The sequence below is a fragment of the Schistocerca nitens genome, chromosome 3 (assembly GCF_023898315.1).
Source record: "Schistocerca nitens isolate TAMUIC-IGC-003100 chromosome 3, iqSchNite1.1, whole genome shotgun sequence".
Lineage (NCBI taxonomy): Eukaryota > Metazoa > Arthropoda > Insecta > Orthoptera > Acrididae > Schistocerca > Schistocerca nitens.
The window spans coordinates 699,213,447-699,240,204 of NC_064616.1; the positions used below are offsets into that span (position 1 = coordinate 699,213,447).

The 26,758-nt window shown below is 44.3% G+C and overlaps 1 protein-coding gene across 2 annotated transcripts in view; it reads left to right on the forward strand.

The window, feature by feature from the left end:
* Positions 1-26,758, forward strand: part of LOC126248672 (transcription initiation factor TFIID subunit 3) — a 324,519-nt gene that overhangs the window by 143,272 nt on the left and 154,489 nt on the right. The window lies entirely within an intron of this gene.

Here is a 26,758-nt window from a genome sequence, read left to right on the forward strand (position 1 = left end):
TGTGACTTGCAAGAAATTTTACACACCATTTCAAACCTTAACTAAACTCTTTCTTGTTGACAGTGCTGATGAAAGGAAAAAATCGCTTACTACATTTTTGCAAGCATGATGCTTAAATTTATTACTTCTTTACTACCAACTGTATTCACGGTATTAACATATACACTGGATGTACCTGCGAAATTATATCATTGTACGGCACACAGTTCAGAGATACATTGTCATAAACATTGAACTATGTAAAAATAAAACTGCAGAGCGATATTTGCTTGATATGCAGATGAAATATGTGTACAAATATGTGTGGAATATGTGAAATATAGTTGACATGTGGCCAAATCCCTGGGTAAAAAGCTTATCCTAAACCCGTGGAATGATTTCAATCAAATTTGGAACACACAATAGTTATGATCTGGAAAGAAATAGTGTAGGGGTAAGAACCAACAGCCTCTTATTGGAATGATGTAGAGTGAAGGGGAGGAGGAGGAGATGGACAGACAGAGAGGGATGGAGGAGATGGACACAAATAGGGGGACAGGAGTAGATACACAAAGAGAGGGGGAGAGGGAAATGGGCAAAGAAAGGAAAGAGGAGGAGATGGATAGAGATGGGAAGGAAGAGATGGGAAGAGAGAGGGGGAAGAGGAGGAGATGGACACAGAAAGAAAAGAGGAGGAGATGCACTGACAGAGAGGGGGAAGGAGCAGATGGACAGGGAGAGGGGGAGGAGGAGATGGACTAATAGAATGTTGAAATACATTCATACATGGGTAACATAAAGTACTCAGCTATTATCTCATATAAAAATAAGGACGGTCATTCACAAATGAATGGGTCCAAAGGAACGGTTCACTGAAGTGCACAAAATGATTGAGGAATGATTTCTAAAGAACGCCCATTCACGTCGGTTGTGGTCAATCTCGTTCATGGAACTGCCGTTCACTATTCACTGTGGCCGGTCTAGTTTGGTCAGTCTTGTTTCTTGTTCCAGTTACTCATTCTCATCTCAGTGTTGTTTGACCTGTCTCATTCTTTTTCTGACAGTCATTCATTCGTAGTTCCAGTTCCACCACTTCTAGTTCAGTGTTGAGTTGTCTTCTTTAGTTTTTTTCACTGTGCTTGCCTGTTCTCATCCTACTGGGTCACTATAATTATACTGCAGACTTGGTAGATATTCCAAAGCACTGATGTAGAATGAATTTTTATCTTTTTTTTTTTTTTTTTTTTTTTTTTAAAGGATGCAAATCTGGTCCTGTGCGTGCAAGACAGAAATGTTTCCATGTGTAATGGATTAGGACCAGGATTTTGGCAGAAAAGGTCAAACAAGTGAGAAAGGCATAATGTTGATTTTATTATTAACTACCACTTACACAGTTTCTTCAATATGAGCACCAGAGATGTCTGTGAGGTGCTGTATTTATAAAACGATGTGATCAACAGTTGCTTTCAATGTTTCCAGTGGAATCTGAGCAACATATTCCTGTATACTGACCTTTTAGATATCCCCAGAGTCAAAAGTCCATGAGTTTAGATCAGGTTGTCTTGCAGGCCATGCATCTGGAAAACCTCTGCAAATAACATGTTTGCAGGAGGTTGCATTAAGCAGATCTTTCACTGGGTGAACGACATGAGGCGTTGACCTGTCATGTATGAAAACAGTGGTTTCCACGCTATTGCACTCTTGCAAATCAGGAATCGCATGCTGTACATGGAGGTCTCAGTAACATGCAGACATCATGATACACCTGACAGGCCCTCTGGATGTATTCTTTTCAAAGAAGAAAAGACCGAGAGTAAAGGTGGTTGTGAATCCGCACCGGAAAGTCACATACTGCAAGTGCAATGGCTCTTTGTGCACAACACGCGGTTTACCAGTACCTCAAATTCTGCAGCTCTGTGTGTGCACTACACCCTGTAATGTAAAGTGTGCCTCGTCACTCCATAGAACATTGCCTTGCCATTTACTTGCATGATGAATCCCCTTTAGATTATGAAAAGATACTACTTGAGACGATTCTTTGAGAAGAAAGTTCACAGTTAATTCAAAAATATCAATATAATCCTCTTGTATTTCTTATGCCTGAAAGAAAAAAACAAGAGTTTTTTTCCAAAATGTTTTCAGTCTAAATGCGCCAACCTTTAAAAGTGGTCATATTTTATGCTGTACTTACAGAAACTAATGATGTAACTAAAAAGTAATTCATGGGCAACTCTTTCGTGCCCCTTTCTGTAGCAAGTTTAACCACTGAATTATGTGTGAAATAATCATCATTGAACATGTAGTGGATTTTGCTTTTGTTTTCAAACACATTTGTGTGTAAAATTTATATTTTAAGTACAGTAATACATAATTTACTGAATGGTTGAAATTCATATTTGTTTCACTCCCATCTCTTTTTATGGCTGCCTGTGCTTGCTCAGTTCTCTTTCTCAAATAATTGATGATTGATACCATTCCTGAACCTTGGCCACTTTTAAACTGTTGACTGATTAAAAATTGGTAATATTGAGATCTTCAAAGCAGCGGCACATGTATGTTGTCAAGATTTTAAACAATAAGTCATATTTCGTTTTCACATATGATGTTCTTATGATCTTCCAACATATTTATGTGGTTTCCATTGCTGCTGATACATAGCTTCCAATTTTAGTATGCAGTTTTTCAGCTCCTGTGTTGGAACTTGTTACTTTTCCAAATACATCTTCACTTCACAGGCAGATAGTGTGGCACTTTGATGCATTGTTACTTTACACACCTGCAAATTGTGAAAGAAAATTACTACTGTTGGTTTGACAGGAAACAGCTTGCTTACAGTTATTCCATGCTAGCAATTCCTATGCAGATATATATATCATTTTCTGTAAACCATCTCAAAACCTAGATACAGTACACGTTTCATGTACGAGATTCCCTCAAAAGTCGGTGATGATTGGGGTAATCTGCATTTAGTTGCAAACAGGTTCCCAAATCTGTACACATGGTGAGCCTTCTTTGGCCCCTCCCTACCTGGCATGCAGTCCTTGGCTTGTCATGGCACCCAACTAATTTGATGCTTTCTGAGGAGTTCTATTACAACCACCTCCACTCCCCACCCCCTTCCCCAGGTTGGGCTCCACTCCAAGCAGAAATGAGCTGTGGAAAATTGTAAGGAAACAGGGAAAATGCGTTCACAATCAAAAGCCAATAGGAATTCAAGAAGGGACCTGCAAAGTCTACATGAATGCACTCCCGTAGATGGCAGGGAGTGTGCCAGGTGGACAGGGACATCCTGGGAGCTGCCTGTTGTCAGGCACACTGCTCAAAAGTTGTGATAAAATGGATGATTTCACTATCAATTCCTGGCCAAAGAAACATGTCTCTTAGCTAACAGTTCAGTGCGTGAAACTCCCCAATGGCCCTGGTGGAGAAGGCATAGAACCTCACACCGGAACGTTGTGGAAATGACTACTATGGGAAAGAGACCTTTCGAGGACAACAGAAAAACACCGTCAAAAACAGAGAGGCAATAGCGTAATATTGAGAACTAATTTCCATTCACCACTAACATTGTAGTCACTGGTTAAAGTAACTGTTTCATGTTGAGATTTCTTTGGCTGTGCTGCTAGTGCCCTAGCAGGTTGATGTCTAGAACAACATTTTTGTTTTATAAAATACAATTTTATGTTTATTCATGAGACAGTGATTAACAATCACTCATGTGCTATTTGTCTTCTTCACAATAATTGGAAATTATCTGGATTTATTGACTGGTGTAATTTCATCTGCAATGACAAGGGATATTGCAGAGGTCAGAGACTCTGAATCCAAATTTAATGTGTCAAAAATAGGTTCAGCATCTCTCTTATCCTCTTTGGTGATTGGAAAATAGCTCATATATGATGTCAGTCCCATACCATACCTATTTTGCTAACTGTAGCCCTCATTGAAAGGAAGGAGCAGAATAGATGAATTGTTGTATGATTGTTCAGTGTTTATTTTTCTGTGTCTTAGAGAGTGCTAATTTAATATGTTGAACACCATGACCATTCTTTCTGAACGCATGCTTCAGCTATTTTATGTCTGAATTTAAGTGGTCCTTTTCAGAAACAGGTGGAGCTCTGTTTGCCAAAACATGTTTCTTCTTGGGGAGGGGTGGTTGAAACTTTGCCTGTTACAGACTACAGAGAAATGTGCTGAATTGTTTGCATTCCAAGGGATGTCACTAGCAACACAGACTTCTACACAGTGTTTGGTATAGTGATGTGGGTCAGGCAAATGCCCGGTGGGCAGGATATTTATAAGTGGGCATTTGCCTGGGAATTTGCCCAAAACTGTTTTAAATGCCCAAAATTTGGGTATTTATATAAAAAGTACTTTTTAAAGTATTTACTGCTAGAGTGTATAATTTACTGATTAAAATAAGGGACTGGGATGATACTGCCCATATTAAAAGTTAGTAAATGTTTACACTTGCGTTTATTACTAAGAAGGAAAGTAAAGAAGAGAGGAACAATATTTTTATTTTCTTTTTATCCTGGCATTCCAACTTGTTGCATTGAACAACTGTGCTGTGTAGAAGCTGGTATAGAAATCGTTGACCTTAGGTCATCACTTTATAATGTGACACCCTTTATAATCTGTGTCAAATATTTGGATGTTATTGAAGAATGATTATTGATAAAAAAATTATTACCGAATGTATTAAACAGCTGGCATGCATTCCTTGATTATAAATTTATTCTTATATGTTAAACTGGTTTCAGTTGGGGGTGGGGGGATATATTGTCAGGTGCAGTGACTTTTGAGACAGGCTATAGTTTTCTGTTCTGCTCTTTTCTTTATCTACTTTCGTATGAATGCACTATTGTGAAGATAAAATGAGAACAGTAACTTAAAAAAGTTCGATTGCAAAACTCTCAAGCAGCTTTTTAAACTTGGTTACCCAGCCACTGAAGAAACAGTGTTTCAAAACACTTTTTTAAATACAAAGTGCTGCTTATCAATTAATCTGTAAAATGTGTAAATGCCTGGGCATCTATGAATTTTGGACATTTGCCCAGGCATTTATCCTGAGCATTTTCCCTGATTTATAAATACCCAGGCATTTTGCACCATTACTCTGGGAACGTTGCAGGAGGCAGTTGTTCCTGATGAAGATAGTAGAGATTATCATTCAAAAACTCGTTTTCGTTCTAATTTCATGTGACAAAACCTCTGAGAATATTAGGTGCAAGGCTGCCATTGTGAGAAACTTCATTCCCATGCTGTCCCACTATTTTGGGTGAACTATCAGGTAGCAATAACATGCAACTCAGTGAGTGAAGCCTTGAATTCATCCGTCCTGAGAAAACACACACACACACACACACACACACACACACACACACACACACACACACACAAGATGGTAAAATAGAATATAGACTACATATCAGTTCTCAGAATGTGTGTTTAATTGCAAAGAAGGGAAGAGATACACAAGGAAAGCCTCCAAAATGGGGCTTACCTAATGGGAACTGACACATTATATAATGTTACATTACTGTAGAATGGGATATGACTTGGATTGGAGAATACCCTATTGTGATAAAGCGGCACAGTGCCTTAAATTTGTCAAAGTGATTGACATTTACTGGTATGTAATACAACTCACCACTAAATAATTAATTAATTAGCCGAGCGAAGTGGTGCAGTGGCTAGCACACTGGACTCTCATTTGGGAAGGCAACGGTTTAAACCCATGTGCAGCCATCCTGTTGTAGGTTTTCCGTGATTTCTCTAAATCGCTCCAGGCAAATGCCGAAATGGTTCCTTTGAAAGGGCATGGCCGATTTCCTTCCCCAACCTTGACACAATCCGAGCTTGTGCTCTGTCTCTAATGACCTCGATATTGATGGCACATTAAACCCAATTTTCCTTCTTTCATTTCACTAAAGAATTAAAGAAATAATGGGTGGTTGATAGTTTAGCTGAAATGTGTAGTATCTTGGAAAAGGTTATAGTGAACTAGAGAAGACTACAGACTTTTATTGTCATTTAACTTGCTTGTTGTAATGTATAGGGCGGTTTATGGTAAAAATAAAGGAAGTGAAATTAATTGGAAAACCAATTTGTTGCCACCTAACCATTGGAGGACAAGTACATATTACATATTAATATATTAATTTAGTGACTCAACTGCTGACATAGGGGGTCTGGTTGTGTGCTGTTTCATTGTGCCCTAATGAAATCTTTTAAGTAATGAACACTTAGCTTCATGAACAATTAGGAATAAATTGCAACTACAAATAAATGTGAAATATTAAACAGGATGATGTAGGAATAGCTTCTTTGGAAAAGGATGTATACTGACAACAGTTGAAAGATTCACTTTTGATTTTATTTAGCACAAGAAGACAAGTTACATTGAATGAGGCCTAACACCGTCTAAAATTATATACAGTAAAACAAATGAGATTTGAAATAATTGGCCTAGCAGAGCAATCAGACCATATGCAGACAACGGCTTTGGTATGCCAAATGCGTTGTGCAATGTATTAGCAGTGGCAGTTTTTTACAGCACAGTGCAGTAACAAATGTCTATACTGGCACACAGTGATAATACATTCCTAAAATTGCAAAGTGTTACACTGAAAATGAATAAGTCCAAACTAACTGCACACCACACTATCACTTAAGAACACGTGGCTCAAGCCGCACAAGATCTTACCAATTGTACCCAACCAGGTGAGAACATAAAAAGGCCCTGAGCTCCTCTCTGCTTGCCTATTTGAAACCTCTGTCATATGACATTTTTAGTCAAAAGAGTAACTGCACAGCTGACCACCATTTCACGAATATGTTTCTTTACAAGTTTTAAATATTCTAAAAATGTACAGTGTACATGTTTGAACAATTGCAAATGAACATAATTTCCTTTTGATGACACATTGGTAAGTGACTAACATTAAATTACATTTTTATACTTTGCACCACCTGAAATGGTGATTGCTAGTCAAATGAGCATCTTCATTCTTTTCGATGGTCCCTCATTACATTACTCAAATGGATGTTTTACAAACATTGATTCACAAATTTCTTATTAAATAAACATAAACCATTAAGGTCCCAGCCATTTGCTGAGTAGCTTCTGGAGAGTGCGGACGCGTGTGTGGGGCTGCGCTAGTACTCTCCCTCTTCGTTGCTACTCAGCCATAGGAACCCGCTTGCGGGTTTAGTCGCTGATTGTCCTAGCGCTTTAGTTGGACGGTTCGGCACTAAGGCTTCCGAGCTCCTGATTTTTTTCAAATCGGGAGCGGAGTTGCAAGAAGATTGCGGGGCGAGCGGCGGATTTGTCGGCAGCTTGCGAGCAAATTGTCGTTGCGGGTTGCGAGCTGTGGGTTGGCGCGTCTTGGTGCGCGTCTTCTTGCTGCCGCGGTTCGCTTTTTCGGCCGGTTCGAGCACTTCGGCTGCGACAGGTACTCCTGCTGCCGCAGAGACTAGCTCTGCTCCCCCCCAAGAGGAGGGAAATTACACGTCAGGGCCTGGTCAACGGCCAGATACCCGCACGTGTCAGAACTGTTAGGGTCGGACCGCTCTGCCTGATACCTAACGGTGCCAACCAAAAGCAGACACCGACACCCCCTGGCAGCCATCCTTCCGAGTCTGGACATGGACACCCCCGTCAAACTGACGGTAACGGAGAAAGAAAACGCCCCTGGTTGCTACGAGGTCTACAGGACGGACCAAACGGGCAGCCAGGGCGGAATGAGCCCGAGCTCGCGATTGCTGTTGATAAACGCAATCACGGGCCTCACTGGTAAAGATAGAAGGAAATACGAGAAGAAGCTTGAAAGAGCTTGGCAACAACCACAGATATTGCCCAAGGGTGACAAAACACCACCAAATGCCCGCCTAATCAAGGCGAAAGCAAATAAATCACCAAAACGAAGCAAGAAAGTCACTGGGTCACTGGCAAAGATGTGAAAGACCACCTCGCATAAACCCGTCGCTGCGCGGCGGCCGGAAGTGGCGGACGTGGCCGGGTCAGCCGCGCCTGAGCCGACTGCGCCTGCCAACACAAAGGCCGACCGGGCCACGTGTAGCGGCGGCCTGCAGGGTCAGGTAGCAGCCGAACAAAGTGCCAGCACTGCGACGGCTAGCGCGCGCCCCGAGGCGCCCGCGTGGCTGCGCGCCGCGGTGAATGCGCAAAAGCACGAAGGTGCGGAGGCGAGTGCGCGCGGGCGGCGGAAAGAAACCGATGCCGTCGGCGCGGGCTCGCCACCGCGAGAGAATGCCGGAGCGGAGGAACCTCGGAGCGTTGACGAGGCGTGCGCTGAGGGGAGTGAGCGATGCGGAAGCAGCGCAGGAACCGCCACGCAGGAAATAGATGAAGAAGGATTCCAGCTATCACGAAAAACCGCCAGACAATCCCCCGCCTTAGTCACACCAGCCCCAATCCACACCGCCAACAGGTTCGATGTGATGGGAGAACCTGCGCATGAGTCGCAACAAGCAGATGACACTGAGGGAATCGAACAACAAAAAAGCCTCAGAATCCCCCCACTAGTCGTACAGTTTGAAAACAACTACAAGGCGCTGTACGATGTGATAACTAACACGGTAGGGGAAGGTAGGTTCACCGCCAAAATAACCGGCGGTGACAAAGTTAAAATCACAACAAAAAACGTTGACGACTACAAGGCAGTGAGGAAGGTGCTTGAGGAACGGAAATTCCATTTCTACACCTTCCCACTAGCAGCGAGAAGGCCAATTAGGCTGGTGTTCCGCGGTGTCCCACATACCACCGACACTGCGGACATAAAAAAGTTCCTGCTGGAGGAAGGTTTTGAGGTTAGCTCGGTGGTGTTGACGAGACCGAACCGACCCTGGCCCCTCCATACGGTCACCCTCACAGACTCTGCCCAAAATCGAAAGATCTGGGAGGTCAAAAGGATACTGGCACTAAAAGTCACTCCCGAGAAGTTGAAAAAGAAATCGGGCCCAGGGTGCTGCTACAACTGCCAGGCCCTTGGGCACATCGCGCGTGACTGCACGATGCCAGTGGTGTGCGTCAGATGCACTGAACAGCACACATACGACCAGTGCAAACTACCTAGGGGGGAGGGAAAAGAAAAGTGCGCTAATTGCAAAGGAGCGCACCCAGCCAGTTACTTAGGATGTCCTGAGCACAGGGCTGCAAGGGACAGGCAGAGGGGCAATACCATCAGTAAAACCCCGAACCACAATAAAAACGTGCCAGCACCCAGGCCACCCCCCCCCCCCCCCCACCTCCCCAGAGAAGACAGAATGACACCGTAAGAACGCAGGTCTTCGCGTCCACCGCATATTCCCGTGCACTTGCCGGTGACCCACCTGACCCGCCGAACCACGTACCACCACCACAACACAGCAGTAAACAGGTTTCTCAAGCTGACGAAAGTCCTAGGGAAGTCTGTCCTCCACGCCAACCACAAACCAGTCCGCGAGAAGCAGTTGAGTCTGTTGCAAAACAACAACTCGCGTCGTCCATCCGACTGCTACAGACACAGATGACCCAGCTAGTAGGCATTCTAGCTACACTGACGCAGCTCCCCGCCGACCTCAGATCGGCAGCACAGCAGTCGCTTGTAGCAGCGACAACCTTAGGAAAAACTGTCCCCCACCATGGATAGTAGACCTAATATACAAGGTCTCAAAATATGCGCGTTTAACGCAGACAATCTTACTCGCCAACCCATGGAGTTTAGAGAATTCATACAGGAAGAAAACGTTGACATATGCCTAGTGGGAGAAACATTCCTCAAACCAGGACTAAGAGTTTCTGTACCAAACTACATTTGTTACAGAAACGACCGACCCACTCACGGAGGCGGGGTCGCGGTATATGTCAAAAAAGGAATCAGACACCACCAAATATACCCCCCCAATACAGCAGAAATAGAAACGGCGGCAATCGAAGTGGCCACAGTAACTGGCCCCGTAACAGTCGTTGCAGCGTATCGCCCCCCTTCCCAAAGACTAGAAGAGGACGACATAGCTGCACTAAGCCGTATTAGAGGCAAACTACTAATAGCAGGGGACCTAAATGCCAAGCACGCGGACTAGAACTCGAGACACCGAAATCAAGCTGGTCAACAACTGCAACGACTTGCGCGCACACACCAGTTACAAATATGGGGCCCAGAGGAACCGACACACTTCCCAAAGAACGGAGGAAGACCGGACGTCCTCGACATAGCCATCACAAAGAATCTGGTGGGCTTTGTATCCGCGACATCGGTAAACAGAATGTCGTCGGACCACAATCCCGTGATTTTTGAGGTCGATATGGGAGAATGGCTCTCTATCCCACAACGGCATGCGACGTACAAGCGCATCAATAAGGAGCAATTCAGCAACGCAGTAGCAGCTGAACTTGCCCAGACCCCGCCTCCAACTGCAGAGACAGCAGAACAGGCACTAGACGACCTCACAAGAGCGATCCTACAAGCTGCTGAGGGAGCCACACCGCCTCCTGCGGGGCCCCCTCGCTCCAGGCAACTCCCTCCGCACTTGCTTGCGCAAATACGGCACAAAAACAGGATCGCCAAAGAGTGGAAGCTCACCAGAAATAGGGATACACGGAGGCTACTCAATAGGCTACAGAGAGAGCTGAAAGCAGATCTCAATGAGTACCGCAACCAACAATGGTCGGCAAGGCTCTCAGCTCTCAAACTAGGAGACAATAGTTTATGGAAAGCCACCAAACAATACACGAAAAGACGCGCGAAAATGCCACCACTGCATGGCGAACGCGGACTGCAGTTCAGCCCCATTGACAAAGCACTAGCCGACGTGTTCGAAAAACAGTTCAGACCAGCAGAAGTACAGGACAGAGAACACGTCGCAACAGTCCGCAGAGAACTGGCCGTGTTCCTGGAAGCAGACAACGAAGATGACTACACGCCACTCTTCAGTACTGAAGATGTGGCGCGCTGCATCAAGTCCCTGCCCACCAGGAAAACCCCGGGTCACGACCAGGTCACAAATGAATTGCTGAAACTCCTCCCGCCTCTGGCAATCACCCACCTCACCGATATAGTTAATGAACTGACTAGATCACAAAAATTCCCGGCGCAGTGGAAGCACGCAGAAGTCATTGCGATCGCGAAACCAGGAAAAGACCCGGTGTTCCCGCAACATTATAGACCAATTAGTCTACTGCCTACCCTCAGTAAACTTTACGAGCGCCTCCTACTAACCCCCATACAGGACTATATCACAAGAGAGCAGATTCTGCCGAAATTCCAATTCGGATTTAGGCAAAGACACTCCGCCCCCCAGCAAATCATGAGGGTGGTTGAAGCAGCCACGGACAGCTTCAACCGAAAGGGCTACTGCGGGCTTGTCTTGTTAGACGTAGCAAAAGCCTTTGACTCAGTCTGGCACACCGGGATACTACACAAGATGTACACCCTAGGCTTCCCCGGAAAGATCGTCGAAATCGTTAAAAACTCTCTCTCCGGTAGGACTTTCTCAGTCAAGATCGATGGATCCCTGTCGACCAGGAGAAGAATCAGTGCAGGCGTGCCCCAGGGCTCGGTCCTGGGACCCGTCCTCTACAGTGTCTACACTGCTGACATCCCTACGACTCAGCATGTACACACTGCACAATACGCAGACGACACTGCATTCTTCTCCTGCTCGACAAACAGGAACCTGGTTACAAGGCGTCTGCAAACCGCCCTAAACAGGACAGAAAACTGGGCCAAGCAGTGGCGCATCTCAATAAATTCAGAGAAGACACAAGCCATGCTGCTCACCAGATGTTATGGGAAACGCCGACCCCCAAGAAGACCATACCAACTGCTACGATTGCAGGGGCAGAACTTGCCATGGAGAAATTCTGCGAAGTACCTCGGTGTCACACTTGACAGACGCCTGACATGGAAGTGCCACATAGAGGAACTTCGCAGAAAGGCTCACGCCAGGATGCAGATTCTGTACCCTGTATTGAACAGCAACAGTTCCCTCGACCCCACAACAGGAGTATCGATCTATCGAAGTCTAATTCGACCGATACTGGAATATGCGTGCCCTGTATGGGGCTACGCTGCCAGATCGACGATAGATCGCTTACAGAAGGCTCAAAATAGAGCGTTACGACGGGCATTACACGTCCCCACGCGCTTCCCCGTGGCAGACCTGCATGAAGCCGCAGACATAGAGCCATTCACAACACGATTCCGTGCCCTGGCAGAAGTGTTCTACGCCACGGCGCGGAATTCAGAAAACGACCTAATAAACACCCTTGGGCAATATGAGCACCATAGGGACAGATATAAAAGACCCAAGTCGGTACTCCTGCAGTAGCACAAACAGAACAACCAACAACTCTCAACAAACAGCAACTTACAACAGCACAGTAACAAAAACAACACACAGAGAAGAGGAGGAAATGTCCAAAGGCGACAATAACCTCCACCAACACCCCCTCTAATGGTAGAGGACTAAAAGAGAGGAGAGAGAAGGTCCCAGGAACCATAAGGGCCTAAAACACATAGTCATTGATTTTGAGATTGTAGCATGTACGCATGCACCGGACATATGTTAACTTTCACAAAAAGCTGTCTGACTGATTTCTGTGACATTCACTTTCATATGGGCCAAAAGCACAACATAATTTTCTTGCTCTACTCTGCTCAGTTGTCATTTAGAGTTGCCAATTTAATTTAGTGTCTACATCACATACGTAATTGTAGTACTTCATAATCAGAGGTAGATTGACTGTTTTACCTGAACCTCAGGCCACAAAATGTGTTTAATGAAACTGATGGTAAAGAGGACAATGATGTGTTGACATAGGTTGTAATTGTTAGTGTGTTGCATTTAGTACCTGTTGTTTATGTTCTGATTCTAGTTTCACATTAATTACAAATTTAAAAATTGTAAAAAGGGTGCTATTGTCACTAACATATATACAGTTCAATCACATTAATGTGACTACTGCCTATGTTCGATGTCAATGTGCAATAATCACTCATAGACAGCGCGTGGCAGCACAAGTAGTGGAGAGTATACAAAGCATGTCAGGGGGATGCAGAAAACATTGCAGTAACAATTGTATTTCAGAAACAGGGCAATTTATCTAATGGCCAAAAAGACATGATCATTGGCATTCAGGCCAAGGGTGGAAGTATTTCCAAAATGGCTAAGTTTTGTGAGATGTCCATGTGCTGCCATGCTTAAAGTGTACTGTGCATGGAAAAATGGTGCTATCCGAAACCACCGTCAAGGCACCTGTGGTGCACCACAGGCCACAGGTGACAGGCTTGGACAATAGCTGCGGAGATGCGTACTGGCAAATAGACATGCAACTGTTGAGCAACTGACCATGCAGATGAACCAAGGGGCTACCAACAGTGTCTCCTCAATGACCATTCACCAAATGTTGCTGTTTATGGGCCTCTGCAGCAGGAGCCTGGTTCATGCACACTTACTGACTGCTGTTCTTTGGGATGAAAGCTGGAGTTTGCACACCAGTGCCACAACTGGACTTCTCCTAAGTGGCGACAACTAGCTTTTTTAGATTAATCATGTTTTATGCTCCATCGGACAGATGGCTTTTGATGTGTAAAGTGTGAAACGTCTGAAAGAAAACAACCTGTAAAGTCGTTGGAAGGGTCCAGGCCAGAGACATTCCTTGGGTAATCTCGTCATTCTGAGAGGCACAGTTGATCAACCCAAGTATGCATCTATCCTTGGGGCCCATGGCCACCCTACATGCAGTTAGTTTTTTCTCCGGACAATAACATCTCTCAGCAGGACATTGAAACATGTCACACAGCTTGCCAATGTACGTGTGTGGTTCAGAGAGCATCAGGAAGAGTTTACTGTACTACCCTGGCCACCAAACTACTGTATTTAAACCCAGTCTAGAATCTGTGGGACTACCTTAGTTGGGCTGTACGTACCATGGACCCTCAACTTAGGAACCCAGTGCAGCTGGCCACAGTATGGCTCCACATCCCTGTTGGTACCTTCCAGAACCTCATTGACTTTCTTCCCACATGTCTTGCAGCAATCTGAACTGCAAAAGGTGATTATTCAGGCTTTTGACAGGTGGCCAAATTTGACTGGACAGTGTATATTGCTAAATTGCTATACCATAACCCACTACCAGTTAATGTTGCCTACCTAACATCTTCGAGCAGTAACAAAAATTTTGTTTTAAGAATTTCCCATAATTATAGACTGAATTTAAAAATTTAAAATACTGTCATGGTCTACTTATTAACAGGTGTAATTATACGTTAAAAGTTAAACACAATAAGACAAGTACTACAATCGGAAGAGAGAGAGAGAGAGAGAGAGAGAGAGAGAGAGAGAGAGAGAGAGAGTGTGTGTGTGTGTGTGTGTGTGTGTGTGTTACTGATGGCGTGCAAATACCCAGACTCTATTCATCCATTACTTTAGAATGACAGCATTTAGTGACTTCCAACTAAATTTACACATATTTCAAACCTTCATGAAACTTTCTCTCGCTGACACACACTAACAAAGTGATGAAAGAAAAAAGTTTATTGCATACTACATTTTCGCTGTTCATGCAGTCAAATTTCAGCATAAGACATTACTGACTTTATTCACAATGTAGTTTGCAGACAGTATCCACGTATACCACTGAATGTACCTGCAAAATGATATCTTTATACGACACGTAATTCAGAAAATACAACTTCATAAACATTGAAATGCTTGAAATACTAGCATTATGCATAAAATGGAGTGCAAGTGTCCCACACTAAATTCATCCAGTGGTTCATAACGAAAGTGAAACCCTACAAACTTTAAACGTTTCTTTCGTTAATTCATGAATGGTGCCCATGAGGCCCCAACCTATTGCATCCCATTCTTCCTTCCCGGACTGCATTTCCTTTCCTGTGCCTCCTCCCCCCCCCCCCTCCCCTTCCTCACTTGATCCCCACTGCCCTTTCCTTCCACTCTCTCACTGCCCTTACTTCTGTTGACCTAGCTACCCACCTGGTTTTTTGTATGCCTTGGGGTTTTGTTCCCCATGCCTTTTCTGTTCCATCCATCCTTTTTAGCATTTTTGGTCCCCCTTTGGGATGTGACCCCCAATTTTAAATTTCACTCTGCAGTGTGAGCCATCTGAGGAAAAACTCACTTCCTAATGCCTGCAGCATGGATTTTTCTTTCCCTGCCATCCTGCTATGTGGGTCTGGTATGTATGTATGTGGTTGAGCTGTTGCCTTCCCATGTATGCCTAGAAGTGGTTGCTTGTCATTCTGGAGCATTGGAACTCCCAGCAATGGCTGCCGTGTCAGACAGTCCCTGATTGAACTGTGTGGTATCTTGGTCGATGCTTTGCCTATGAAATGTATCAAGCTCGAAAAAATCTGGCTGTTCTTCTATGCCTATCTCTTTGGTTGGTAACAGGTCATTGAGTGCTGCTCCTTATGACTCTGGAGCTTTCCTTTCCACAGTTACACCCTGGGAGAAAGGCTCGGCAGCTTGGGGTGAAACACTTTTCCCATTACCTGGGCTCTACTAGGACAGAAGGGGACACATTCACTGCCAAAAACGATTATTTTTTGTGGAAAATATCTAAGACAAGTTTGGCAAAGTGGAATCTGTTAGTAAGATGTGGTCAGTCTGCAGCCCTTTGTGCTTGTGTGATCATATTGGTGACGTCCCAGTGTCCATTACACCTCATCAGTCCCTGAATATGGTTCAGGTAGTCTGTTTCCATAGGGATCTCATCCTTCAAACTGATGAACTCTGTAGAATTCTGTAACAATGGGTCATTAATTTTGTTCAGTGTGTTCAGAAGGATTGCAAGGACAATCACAGAGATAGCGGCACAGTACAGATCCTGTCTTTTGAGAGCAATTTTTTCCTGGAGAAGGTCAAGGTTATTTGTTATCAGTGTGATGTGAAGCCATATGTCCCACCACCCATGAGGTGCTTTCAGTGCTTCCATTTCGGGCACATCTCCCCCATGTACAATGGACTGTCTATGGTTTGAATGTGGACACCCACTCCATGAGCGGAATTCCTGTGTTCCACCATCTTTTTGTGCCAACTGCCATGACCGTAACTCTCAATGTTTACCAAATTGCCTGGGTTATAAGAAGGAAAAGAAGATACGGTTGTCCTAAGTCCCTTCACCATTTTTCTTATACCGGGGCTCATCAAAAATGTGACCGACTTCACCCTGTGTTGATGACTTCCACTTTTGCCTCTGTTACATCCTTTCCCCCTCTTCCTTCTTCCTTGCCCTAGTCCCTTCCCTCTCTCCTTTCCCCCTCCCCTGCAGTTTCTACACCCTCCCCTCCAGGTGCTGCTCACCCTCCCCGACTGAAGAAGTGCCCCCCTTCTTCAGTGCCTGCCAGTGACTGGGCTCCCTCCCAGGACTCCTCCCCGTGGCATCTCTCAGCTGGAGGCCTGCTACCACAACTTGACCATGGGACACAAAGTCTGTATGCCCCACGTTTGCCTGCTCTCTTTTGGTTCTGGATCTTGCAGATGCCTGCCCTTCTCAGCCTCTGAAAGAGAAGAAGAAGAAGAAGAAGAAGAAGAAGAAATGTAAGCCCCAGGTCAAGCCCTCACTCCCTCTCCCCGGTGCCCTCAGAGTTGCCACCTCCCCTCCTCGCAACCTGAGTCTGACCTCTTATTTATGGATTTCACCCTGTCCTTGTGGGTGGTGGATGGTGACCTGGTGGTGTAGGGTCACCTATTTTGATACCCAGTCCATGTTCATTCAGTGAAACTGTAATGGGTATTACTGTCACCTCCCAAAGTTGCAGTCCTGTACTGCCTTGTACTAAGCAGTTTGTCACTCTCCAGGAATCTCACTTTACTGATGCTCACTAACTGACCCTTTGTGGGTTCTGTGCCTTCTGTCGGAACTGGGTCGTTGAGGGCTTCCGGTGGCATTTGCACATTGGTCCGTATGGCTATTGTGTTAGTACATGGATCCCACTTCATACCACATTGGAAGCAGTTGCTGTCTGGATCCACTTGGACTCTGCTGTCGCAGTTTGCAATCTCTGTCTCCCTGCTGACAGACCACTTACAACTGCTGCCCTAACTGCTCTCCTTCAGTAGCTCTGTCCTCCCCTTCCTTTGTCGTCCTTTGGGATTTTACTGCTCATAAGGCTGTGCTTTTTTGTCTAGTCAGGGGCTTCTCATTGACCAATTTCGTGCAGACCACGACCTGTACCTTCTTAATAATGGTTCCCCTATGCATGGATGAAGTTGAACATGATCTATCCAGTTATATAATCTTCGCTACTGGCATTACCGTTCCTTCCTTGACAGGCTCCGTTCACAGATGGCCAGTTCTGTGGTGGACCATGGACTTTGCCACAGCTCTCTGTGATCATTGTTGTGCCTTGAAACCTCTTACGTGGCACCTGTCCTCCACTGGTCTTACTACCTTTAAACGTCTTCACACAACAAAGCCCATTATTTAATCAAACAGAGCAGGCAGGTGTGTTGGGAACATTTAGTCTCCTCTCTAGGTTCTTCAGTCTCTTCACCACAGGTGTGAGCTACACTCTGCACCCTCAAAGGTTGTCAGCAGCAGTCTTCTATTCCAGGCCTGGCTCGTCTGGGTGGCCTTAATACAGGTCCATCAGTTCTCATCGAACACCTTGCGACCCGTTTTGTGACTGCATCTGCATGCAGGGTGCACCCATCTGCAGGTGGTCGCTCATGTCGGCACCAATGATGTGTGTCGCTATGGATCGGAGGAAATCCTCTCTGGCTTCCGGCGGCTATCTGATTTGGTGAAGACTGCCAGTCTCGCTAGCGGGATGAAAGCAGAGCTCACCATCTGCAGCATCGTCGACAGGACTGACTGCGGACCTTTGGTACAGAGCCGAGTGGAGGGTCTGAATCAGAGGCTGAGACGGTTCTGCGACCATGTGGGCTGCAGATTCCTAGACTTGCGCCATAGGGTGGTGGGGTTTCAGGTTCCGCTGGATAGGTCAGGAGTCCACTACACGCAGCAAGTGGCTACACGGGTAGCAGGGGTTGTGTGGCGTGGACTGGGCGGTTTTTTAGGTTAGATGGCCTCGGGCAAGTACAGAAAGGGCAACAGCCTCAAAGGGTGCGGAGCAAAGTCAGGACATGCGGGGACCAAGCAGCAATCGGTATTGTAATTGTAAACTGTCGAAGCTGCGTTGGTAAAGTACCGGAACTTCAAGCGCTGATAGAAAGCACCGAAGCTGAAATCGTTATAGGTACAGAGAGCTGGCTTAAGCCAGAGATAAATTCTGCCGAAATTTTTACAAAGGTACAGACGGTGTTTAGGAAGGATAGATTGCATGCAACCGGTGGTGGGGTGTTCGTCGCTGTTAGTAGTAGTTTATCCTGTAGTGAAGTAGAAGTGGATAGTTCCTGTGAATTATTATGGGTGGAGGTTACACTCAACAACCGAGCTGGGTTTATAATTGGCTCCTGTTACCGACCTCCCGACTCAGCAGCGTTAGTGGCAGAACAACTGAGAGAAAATTTGGAATACATTTCAAATAAATTTCCTCAGCATGTTATAGTCTTAGGTGGAGATTTCAATTTACCAGATATAGACTGGGACACTCAGATGTTTAGGACGGGTTGTAGGGACAGAGCATCGAGTGACATTATACTGAGTGCACTATCCGAAAATTACCTCGAGCAATTAAACAGAGAACCGACTCGTGGAGATAACATCTTGGACCTACTGATAACAAACAGACCCGAACTTTTCGACTCTGTAAGTGCAGAACAGGGAATCAGTGATCATAAGGCCGTTGTAGCTTCCCTGAATATGGAAGTTAATAGGAATATAAAAAAAGGGAGGAAGGTTTATCTGTTTAGCAAGAGTAATAGAAGGCAGATTTCAGACTACCTAACAGATCAAAACGAAAATTTCTGTTCCGACACTGACAATGTTGAGTGTTTATGGAAAAAGTTCAAGGCAATCGTAAAATGCGTTTTAGACAGGTACGTGCCGAGTAAAACTGTGAGGGACGGGAAAAACCCACCGTGGTACAACAACAAAGTTAGGAAACTACTGCGAAAGCAAAGAGAGCTTCACTCCAAGTTTAAACGCAGCCAAAACCTCTCAGACAAACAGAAACTAAGCGATGTCAAAGTTAGCGTAAGGAGGGCTATGCGAGAAGCGTTCAGTGAATTCGAAAGTAAAATTCTATGTACTGACTTGACAGAAAATCCTAGGAAGTTCTGGTCTTACGTTAAATCAGTAAGTGGCTCGAAACAGCATATCTAGACACTCCGGGATGATGATGGCATTGAAACAGAGGATGACACAGGTAAAGCTGAAATACTAAACACCTTTTTCCAAAGCTGTTTTACAGAGGAAGACCGCACTGCAGTTCCTTCTCTAAATCCTCGCACAAACGAAAAAATGGCTGACATCGAAATAAGTGTCCAAGGAATAGAAAAGCAACTGGAATCACTCAACAGAGGAAAGTCCACTGGACGTGACGGGATACCAATTCGATTCTACACAGAGTACGCGAAAGAACTTGCCCCCCTTCTAACAGCCGTGTACCGCAAGTCTCTAGAGGAACGGAGGGTTCCAAATGATTGGAAAAGAGCACAGGTAGTCCCAGTCCTCAAGAAGGGTCATCGAGCAGATGCGCAAAACTATAGACCTATATCTCTGACGTCGATCTGTTGTAGAATTTTAGAACATGTTTTTTGCTCGAGTATCATGTCGTTTTTGGAAACCCAGAATCTACTATGTAGGAATCAACATGGATTCCGGAAACAGCGATCGTGTGAGACCCAACTCGCGTTATTTGTTCATGAGACCCAGAAAATATTAGATACAGGCTCCCAGGTAGATGCTATTTTTCTTGACTTCCGGAAGGCGTTCGATACAGTTCCGCACTGTCGCCTGATAAACAAAGTAAGAGCCTACGGAATATCAGACCAGCTGTGTGGCTGGATTGAAGAGTTTTTAGCAAACAGAACACAGCATGTTGTTATCAATGGAGAGACGTCTACAGACGTTAAGGTAACCTCTGGCGTGCCACAGGGGAGTGTTATGGGACCATTGCTTTTCACAATATATATAAATGACCTAGTAGATAGTGTCGGAAGTTCCATGCGGCTTTTCGCGGATGGTGCTGTAGTATACAGAGAAGTTGCAGCATTAGAAAATTGTAGCGAAATGCAGGAAGATCTGCAGCGGATAGGCACTTGGTGCAGGGATTGGGAACTGTCCCTTAACATAGACAAATGTAATGTATTGCGAATACATAGAAAGAAGGATCCTTTATTGTATGATTATATGATAGCGGAACAAACACTGGAAGCAGTTACTTCTGTAAAATATCTGGGAGTATGCGTGCGGAACGATTTGAAGTGGAATGATCATATAAAATTAATTGTTGGTAAGGCGGGTACCAGGTTGAGATTCATTGGGAGAGTGCTTAGAAAATGTAGCCCAGCAACAAAGGAGGTGGCTTACAAAACACTCGTTCGACCTATACTTGAGTATTGCTCATCAGTGTGGGATCCGTACCAGATCGGGTTGACGGAGGAGATAGAGAAGATCCAAAGAAGAGCGGCGCGTTTCGTCACAGGGTTATTTGGTAACCGTGATAGCGTTACGGAGATGTTTAATAAACTCAAGTGGCAGACTCTGCAAGAGAGGCGCTCTGCATCGCGGTGTAGCTTGCTCGCCAGGTTTCGAGAGGGTGCGTTTCTGGATGAGGTATCGAGTATATTGCTTCCCCATACTTATACCTCCCGAGGAGATCACAAATGTAAAATTAGAGAGATTAGAGCGTGCACGGAGGCTTGCAGACAGTCGTTCTTCCCGCGAACCATACGCGACTGGAACAGGAAAGGGAGGTAATGACAGTGGCACATAAGGTGCCCTCCGCCACACACCGTTGGGTGGCTTGCGGAGTATGAATGTAGATGTAGATGTAGCCTTGTCCTCAGTCTCAGCCTCCTTATCAATCTGCCTTCCTCCTGCAGAAACAGAGGGCTGAAGCCTACTGCTTGTGTTTTACCCATTGTCAGATGGGAATCGTACAGTGAATCTTTTAGTGAATGGGAGCTGCTTCTGGTCCTCTTTTCTTCTCATGATTCAGTTCTTGGCACTGGTTACATCCATAACCAATTGCTTCAGCACTTCAATCCTCTATGATAATATCTCCACCAGCTGTTTTAACTGTTGGCTCCAAGGTATTTTCTCATCTCAAAGAGACAATATTGTGGTCCCTGTCCTTAAGCCTGGCAAGGATCCATCATCCCTTGATGGTTACCAACTGGTCAGCCTGACCAATGTCCCCTGGAAGCTACTAGAATGGATGGTGGCCCATCAGCTCAGTTAGGTCCTTGAATCTCGGGACTTTTTATCTCTTTACCAATGCTACTTTCGTGGGAAGGGGAGGGGGGGGGGGGGGGACGGTCTCTGATCAATCATCAGCTTTGATTGGAAATCAGAGTTTAGCAGGCCATTTTTCAGTGCCGCCTTTGTGTCACACATTTCTTCTATCTTTGCAAGGCCTACAACACAGCTTGGCACTGCCACATCTCCCTTACGCTCCATGAATGACATCTTCCATCCCTCATCCCAATTTTTATTCGCCAGTTCCTGTCCCACCAGTCATTCAGAGTCCATGTTGGCATTGTTCTCAGCTCTCTGCAGACCCAGGAGAATGCCATTCCAAAGGGCTCTGTATTAAGTATCCTCCTTTTTCTCATCGCTATTAGTGGATTTGTGGCCTCTGTAGGACCATTGGCCAACACTGCTCTGTATGTGGATGATTTCTGTATGTGGTCTAGTTCCCACTCGGTAGCCTCTGTGGAGAGACAGCTCTAGGGTGCCATTCTGCTGCACTTCCACGTGGACACACACACACACGCAGTTTTCAGTTCTCTCCCCTTAAGTCAAAAGTGGTGCATTTCTGTCACCATACTACAGTCCATCCTGATCCGCAGCTCTGCCTCGATGCCCAACACCTGACCGTTGTCCCCAGTTCTGTTTCTTTGGTCTTGGTCTTTTTTAATTCATCTTTTTTAATCCATCATCTGAAGGTTGGCTGTTTTTGTAAACTCACTGTCCTTTGCTTCCTTGCCCACACCTCTTTAGGTGCAAATCGTTCAACCCCTCTCCACATTTACCAGGCATTAGTTCTGTTTCATCTGGACTACGGTTGTAAAAATTATGAATCAGCTGCCTCTTCCACACTGCAGCTCCTCTTGGACCTAGTTCACCATTGTGTTTTCTGTTTAGCCATTGCTGCCTTTTTTCACACTGGGCCTGTAGATAGTCTTCTGGTTGATGCTTGGATACCTCCTCTTTTGATTTGGTGGTCCCAGCTCGTGGTTTCATATGCCATCACTATCTGCTCTTCCCCTGCTCTCCCTTCCTACTCTATTCTTTTCTCAGCTTCGGGTCGTCGTCCATCAGTTGTCTGCCATCGGGTGGGTTTACTGGTTGGGCTGTGCTTCACTTCCCTCCTCCGTGATTTGCATCTCCCCTCCTTGTCCTCCTCCACATGTTCTCTTCTAACCGCCCTCTTTTGTTTAGTTCCTCGGCCCCAGATTCGAATGGATTTCTTCCACATTCTGAAAGCTTCTCTCACTCCAGTGGTGTTCCGATCTTTGTTCCAAACGCTTTTATGAGAGTTTCAAGAAGCCATTGTTTTTTACACCGATGGCTCTAAAAGTCTGCTGATCATGTGGGATATGTCTTCATGTCTTCTGTGGCATGGAACACCATCTCTTGCCTGCCATGTGTGAGGTGTTCACTGCAGAAATGGTGGCCACCTATCAGACCCTATGCTTCATTAAACAGTTCTCACTTACCCAAATTTTGTTATGTAAGGTCTCAAGGAGTTGCCTTGAGTCTGTTTTTCCCATCACCCCTTGCTCTCTGCTACCCACGACCTTCTCGCTGATCTTGGTGATGCTTCTTGTTCGGTTGATTTCCTTTGGGTTCCTGGCCATGTAGGTATTCTGGGTAATGAACTTGCTGATCATCTGGCCGGGAGAGGGGGAGGCGGCGGCCACCTACCTACCATTCTCCATGTCCCCTTCAGGGTGGACTTGCGGCATTACATCAAACCCCTTTTTGCTGAATTGTGGGATGGCATTAGTTCTGTTTCATCTGGACTACGGTTGTAAAAATTATGAATCAGCTGGCTCTTGGATTGCTATCCCCTGTCTAATAACCTTCGCACAATCAAGGACTCCCACCATGTGGCGTTCTTCCCTCTGCCTCTCCCAATGGGAATCTCCCATCCTCTGCCATCTTCGTATTGGCCATAATAGGTTGACCCATGGTCTTTTACACAAAAATGAGCAACTTCTCCCCCCCCCCTCCCTCTATTTGTAGTTGCGGGGCTCCCCCCCTTCCCCACACAGTGATTCATATTTTGCTAAACTGCCCCTTCGCATTAAATATACCTATTCATCATCCTTTTCATGGGTGTTGTCAGATGACCGTCACATGGTTACGTCTGTCCTCGGTTTGTCGGTTTGCTTCTTGAAAGTGGTTTGTCCTCTCTAGTTTAAGTCATTGGTCTTTTCTCTGGAATTTGAGCCCCTTGGTTAGCATAGGCGTTTATTATGGAGGCCTTAACCTTGCCTCTACACTGGCCAAGTTTTCCCTGCACCTTTCCTGTCTATTTTGTCTGGTGTGTTGTGCATATTTGTTTCCCCTTTTCTTGTGTCTTCTTTCCCTGGTGTTTTCCTGGTTGGATCATGACAATTGTATGATGAGGGTGTTGGGACGGGTTGGTGGCGGTGCTGGTGTGCCACTGTGCATAGCATTTGTGGAGCACCCCTGGTCTCCCTGTTTCCACCCACATATTCCCAAAAAGAAACTGCAGAGTGCACATCAAACAACCAGTCAAGAAGCCTTGATCACTTTGAACATTAAAATATCCTGGAAGTGGAACTGATGTATACCTTGAATACCTATCTTCAAATAACCTTGCTAAGCTGAACTTCTGCAAAATGTATTGTAAAATTCTATAATGTGATTAACAAGACTAAAAATGTACTTTTTGTATAAAATCAATAGTTCAGTTAACAAAATGAAAAGTAGGTGGAAAATTATGTGGAATTTTATGAAAAATGAGACAGATGTTGCTCCCTGAAGGCCACTGGCATTGTCCATAACCACAACAGTAATGAAGTTTGTGGTAAGCAAGAGAGTGCCAAGATCATCAGTGAATGCTTATTAAGTGTCACTGTGCAGCTAGGCTGTAACTTAGATCTGTGTGAGATGATAGATATTCTCAAACAGAAAGTTCCAAATATTTTTGGTGAAATAATGTTAGCTGCTCTGGCCACCAGATAACTTCAGAATGCCATTGTCTCTAAGTACTATTTGGTGAATGCATCAAATAGTTCCAGGTTTTGGTGCTGTGTGTTGCTGCAGATGTAACTGTTGGTAGATGAATGACCTATTTGAATATCTTGTTTGGCAACATAAAAAGGTTCCCGGTATGAGTGCCATCTTGGAGGTGACTGACCCTACTATTTGTGTTGCCACACTGAGACTGCTTGTTATATGGTACCCTTTGATGCTACCACTGTGTACTGCAGCTGACAGAGATACACTAGTCTCATTAAAAGGAAACCTTCATGTGGCTTTGACAAACTCTCAGGCAAAATATTGAAACACTGCTCCAGTGAAATATGTAAAAAGAATACTGAACCATGTTCTTAGCTCACCAATGGACTAAAGTATATTCTCATAGAGGAGTAAATATTACACTGTAAAACCTCTTCCAAGAAAAGGGAATGCCTCAAATGTGAATAATTACAGACCAGTTGCACTTCTTACCATGTTTTCAAAAGTATTCAAGTAGTTGGTGCATGCTAGTATTGTTAAATGCCTGCAACACTTCAGTATTTTGAATAAGACAACTTGGATTTCAAAAGGAATATATCACATTTGTGAAAGATGCCTTAAGTCACTAAACAAGAACAGATCTTCAGGGGTATCTTTTGTGGTCTAATTAAAGCATTAAGTTGTGTGGATCACCAAGTAATACTAGAGAAAATCCAGAAGTATGGCATCAGGGGCCCATTAAGCAACCTGCTGAAATCCTATTTTACTAATAGAAAGCAGAAATTAATTTTTGAAGCTTCTGATTGCAAATTGGGATTAGCTGTTGCTTTACCCTGGGGCATTATTCATCACAGTCACTGCTCTGGGTTCTTTAACATTTCTGATTTATGCTAATGGTCTGCCTGCAGCTGTGAATGCTAAGTGAGAATATACCATGTTTGGAGATGACACCAGTATTGTAAGAGAAAATCTGCGAAACACGGTCACCAACAACATTTTATCAAAAGTCTTTATCTGGTTAACTGTTAACTCTCATTCTAACAACCTAAACAAGATGAATTTTATGCAGTTTGGATCAAATGGCAAAAACACAGAGGAATACTCAATGACTCTCAATACTCAGCAGTTGCAGAAAGTTGGCAACACAGAGTTCCTGGGCATTTACTTGTATTCCAAACTAAACAGTGAAGATATTGAACTCAGCAGTTCTCTCTTGTATTGGAGACCAAAGAGTTATAAAAGCAACTTATTTTGCTTATGTGCACTCTATAATGTCACATACAATTATCTTCTTGCTCAAAAAATCTTCATTGCTCAGAGGAAGATGATTAGAGTCTTCTGTAAAGTAAAGTAAGTTGCAAATTATTTAGCCAGGTAGATATACTTACCACTATTTCTTAGTACTTTTTTCTCTAATGTTTTTTGTGATAAAAAAACCCATTCTCTTTGTAAACAAGTCAGCACTTTATATGCATGACACTAGGCATAAGAGTGGTGTACACTATCAATAAAAAAAATCTGTGCCTGGTGCAGAGAGATGCAAAAATTTTCAACCGTCTCTCCACTGAGCTTAAAAACTTAAGGAGTAGTGAATCATTCAGTTTTTCTTGAATCACTTATTCAACTCTGTCGAGGAACTTGAGAGAGAGAGAGAGAGAGAGAGAGAGAGAGAGAGAGAGGGAGAGGGGGGGGGGGGGGAGAGCTTACCCAAGATAAGATATAGCTAAACAGTTTCATCATTTTCAAATGTTAATACAAGTATTTCGTGTAGATTAGGTTATTTCATTCAGGTATTGTGTAGTGTAGATATGTGTTTCATTATATATGTGTTTCTGAACCGTTGCAAAGTAGTATGACAATGGCTGCCTGCCAAACTGTTAAAAATGTATCACTATTGGAAAATGAAGATAATAACTTTTAAAATGTTGATATATTTTATGTACATATTATTTCAGTTCAGGTACTGCGTAGTGTGTAACTCTATTCTTATTGTCTTATTGTAACTGTGTTACTGAACTGATTGCCCAGTAGTATGATAACAGCTACGACTGTTAAACTTATAGATATGTTGCTATTGAGATAATGTTGCTGTTGAGATCATAATCATTTGTTCTTTTGTTTCTAATACTGTAATATCTGTTGAATAGTAAGTTTTAATGTAATATAAATGTAATCATAATTTTAACGTGTTCCACATACATGGTGAACCCATTGCTGTGTGGATCCATGGAACACAGAATGAATAAATAAATAAAATCCATTTGGTTTACCAGTGTTTCTCCTTGTGCTTTCTTCACCCTGGTGTGCTACACCCTACTGCACCTCAAACAGTCCCTGTCTGTGTCCATCATGTACCTCTTTAACAATCCCCCCTAGGTTATAATTTCTTGTTTGCAAAGAAATAACAACAATCGGTCACATAATTTCAGTTGATTGCTATGTTTACTCTCAGATAAGTGTATT